Source organism: Neomonachus schauinslandi, chromosome 14 (assembly GCF_002201575.2).
Source record: "Neomonachus schauinslandi chromosome 14, ASM220157v2, whole genome shotgun sequence".
Taxonomy (NCBI): Eukaryota; Metazoa; Chordata; class Mammalia; order Carnivora; family Phocidae; genus Neomonachus; species Neomonachus schauinslandi.
This window is the reverse complement of record NC_058416.1, coordinates 79063282-79066895: the sequence shown is the minus strand read 5'-3', so window position 1 is coordinate 79066895 and position 3614 is coordinate 79063282. Positions and strand designations below refer to the sequence as shown.

The window sequence follows — 3614 nt, the reverse complement described above, 5'->3', positions numbered from 1 at the left end:
ACAGCTGTATCCGTGAGGTTTGGGGGCCCTGGACTCTTGCCCCCCTGCTCTGGTCGTGATGCACATACGCAGCAGGGGCTCTCCCCCCCCTCCCCCTCCTCCCTCCCCCGCCCCACAAAGCCTGCTGCTGCCTGTTCCAGGACTTCACGGCTTTAATTCAATCCCAGCGACGGATCTGTCAGCATCAGAGCAGGAAAGAGGTCTGGAGCTTTGCGTGGGGTCTGGCTGGGCTGATTGTATCTGCTGTCTGGAGTCCTGTAAGAGGGGCGCCCTGTGTGGGGATCTTCAGGTTCCCCCCACACAGCATGACCTTCTGAGGGCTGGAAAACACTTCAGTCACCAGGCAACTGCCTCTCTTCTCCCAGAGGAGCTGATTAAAACCGGTGGCCGAGATTAGAGTGGCTGGTACCTGGGAGTCCGCAAAGGGCAGCGGCACCCAGAGCCTTCGAGGATGGTCTTCCCGCGGCTCTCCTGCATTCCTTTTAGGGAGGCTCCCAAATCATATGTGGGCAAGTGCCGTCCTCTCCCTGGGCCTCAGTTTACCCATCGGTAAAACGGCAATAATATTGGTGCCTTCCTCGGGGTAGCTGTGAGGATTAAATATGGATATTCATAAAGTGCTTAAAACAGTGCGTAACAGAGGAAGTACCATCTAGTCCAGCCGTGTGTAGGTAAAGCAGGGGGAAGCCTTACTTTGGAGCATTTGCCTATTTCCAGGGTGTAAATATTCCCCCCATGTCAATTTCAAGCTACCAGTACTTTGACAAGGGGCTTGCAAAGTTCCTGAATGTCTGACAATGCGATCTTGCAAGCCAGTCGGAGCCAAATGTCACACCATTACACAGTAGGCTGTTATTATTCATATGTTCATTCACTCACTATTTTTTTTAAACTTTTAAAAAATTTTTTATTTATTTGACAGAAAGACACAGCGAGAGAGGGAACACAAGCAGGGGGAGTGGGAGAGGGAGAAGCAGGCTTCACTATTTTTTTTAAAGTTTATTTATTTAGTGATCTCTACGCCCAGAGTGGGACTTGAACCCATGACCCTGAGATTGACAGTCACACACTCTTCTGACTGAGCCAGCCAGGCGCCCCCATTCACTCACGATTGAGTGCCAGGAATTTAAATACTACAGGAAAGGAGCCAGTCTCTGACCTCAGGGGATCCCAGAGTCAGGAAGGAAAGATATAAACAGACCATCACAGCACACTAATAGGATACTGGCTGCTGTGGGAGTCTGGAGGAGAGGCACCCAACACATGCCCATTTTATTGATGGGAACACTGAGGTATTCACAGAATTTGTGGTAAACCAGAATCAGAGTACAGATATGAAGTTGGATAAATGGCAGTTCCTATAATACATGTCTCGATTCCCTATCCCTCTAATCACTTAGGGTTACTCCCAAGGCTCAGCAATGTTCTGGGAGCAACAAGACTCTTCCCTTAATCTTCAGGCTCCTGATTCTAAGGAAATGTACAGGGAATGCAAGTGCCCCCTTGCTTAGCCTCTGACTTAGGGAAGACTACACCTAAACCGTCTCAAACAAATAAGGATTAGTGATGCTCCCATAAAACCTGTCCAGGGTTGGAAACCCTGCAGGTGCCTCACGCCCATATCTCTGTCTGGGCTCTGACATGGGCAGTTTTTCTCTTAAGCTCATTAAGGCTCCTTATGTTGGTCTCGTGAATGGAATCAGAGAAGAATCATCTCCCATCTGCCTCTTGAATTCAAGCTGTCCTTTTGGTTATCTTGTAAACAATCCTTTCTTGCCTGAGGCACCCTAATCTTTTAGGCGAACTCTGGGTGACAATGTTCTAGCATAGACTCGACTCTGCTTTGGATCCCCTGGCTGTGTAACCCAGGGGTTGCTTGCTTTGCCCTGTGAACCTTGATGCTCCCCAGCCCCATCTTGCTAGAGAGGATTCAGCAAGGGTGAAAGGGCCGGCCCCCCAACTGTCCACTCCCTTTCTCGGGGGACGAGATCCAGGACTTTACAGCCAGCCTGACTCTCCTCTCTCTGTTGCTCTCCTCCCCCATGATACCTCGTGAGACAAATCGTCGGAACTTGCACTCGAATTTCCCCCTTACGCCCCCTTATTTAATCATTTTCTGGGTGACCAAGTTCCCCGAAATCCTCAGCTCCCAGTGAAGCGCCCCCGCCCCTCCTGGGCTGCACTCAAGCCGCTGCCCCAGCCTCTCCATCCTAATGGGGGACCGGAGCTCGGCCCCCAGACCGCGGAGGGTCGCAGCTCCAGGGCGAGTGGGAGGGCTGGCCTCCTAAAAATGGAGATGGAGGCTCTTTGGGGAGGGCGGCTTGAGCGTGTTTTTCTCTTGTTTATATAATTATAAATAGTGACCGATTACTGGAATTTGCAGGGGGCAGATGGAAGCTTGTCCCTGCATGGGCTTCAAACTCGACGCTGTTGTCCGAGAAACAAGCTCACCAGACAAACAGAAAGATGTGGCAGGGGCCCCAGATCTATTTTAACTTCACCACAGCTGCACACAGGGCAGCAGGGCAGGCTTTGCAGAGGGCTGGGGGCTGGGGGAGGATGGAGATGGCCCCAGACTGTGGCTGGTGGCTCCCATGTGATCACGAGGGTCTTTGTATGTGAAAGAGGAAGGCTGGGCGGGGGGTCAGAGTCAAGAGTGATGTGATGTGATGTGGAAAAGACTCCACTGGGCATTGCTAGCTTGGAATTCAAGAAAGGGTCCCCGAGCCGAGGCGTGCAGGTAACTGGGAAAACTGGAAAATGCAAGGACATAGCTTCTTCCTGAGAGCCTCCAGAAAGGAACACAGCGGGGCTGACCCCTTGATTTTAGCCCAGGGAGACCCATTTCAGACTTCTGACCTCCAGAACTGTACGATGATACATTTGTGTTGTTTCCAGCCATCAAGTTTGGGGTCATTTGTTTCCAGCCGTCAAGTTTGGGGTCATTTGTTACAGGAGCCGTAGGAAATTAATGGACAGTGGGTTTGCACCAGCAAGACCCCCGTGCCACGGAAACCAGCGTTGACCAAACTGTCTTCCGGGAGGGATGGTTCTTTAAATTCTGTATGCAGGCAAATCACCGGGTGTTTTTATTTAAACTTAGATTCCTGGACCTCCCCCGACAGGTTCGGACTCAAGAGGCCCAGGAATGCATTTGAAATGGGAATGCCAGGTGATTCCCAGGTAGATGTTTTATTTTTGATAATGGCTATATGGAGATGTAATTCACATAGCAGGCAACTCCCCAGCTTGAGTACACAACTCAGTGGTTTTCCCTATCTTCACAGAGTTGGGCAACCATCGCTATAATCCATTTTAGAACATTTGCATCATCCCCAAAAGAAACCCCACACCCTTTACCTATCACCCCACAATCACCCATCTTCTGGCCCCTGACAACCACTAATCACTTTCCTGTCTCTATGGATTTGCCTATTCTGGACATTTCATATAAGTAGAGTCTCTAATATGGGACCTTTTGTGTCTGGCTTCTTTCACTTAGCATGATGATTTCAAGGTTCACCTATGTTGAGGTGTGGGTCAGTCCTGCATTCCTTTTAATTGCCAGATGACGTAACATTGTATGGGTAGACCACATTTTACTTATTCATTCA

The 3614-nt window shown here is 50.0% G+C and overlaps 1 non-coding gene across 1 annotated transcript; it reads right to left on the bottom strand.

Annotated features, from left to right (window-relative positions):
• Positions 1-1020: 1020 nt before the first annotated feature.
• Positions 1021-1093, bottom strand: TRNAD-GUC. Its single transcript has one exon. It is a non-coding gene; the product is annotated as a tRNA-Asp (tRNA).
• Positions 1094-3614: the final 2521 nt, after the last annotated feature.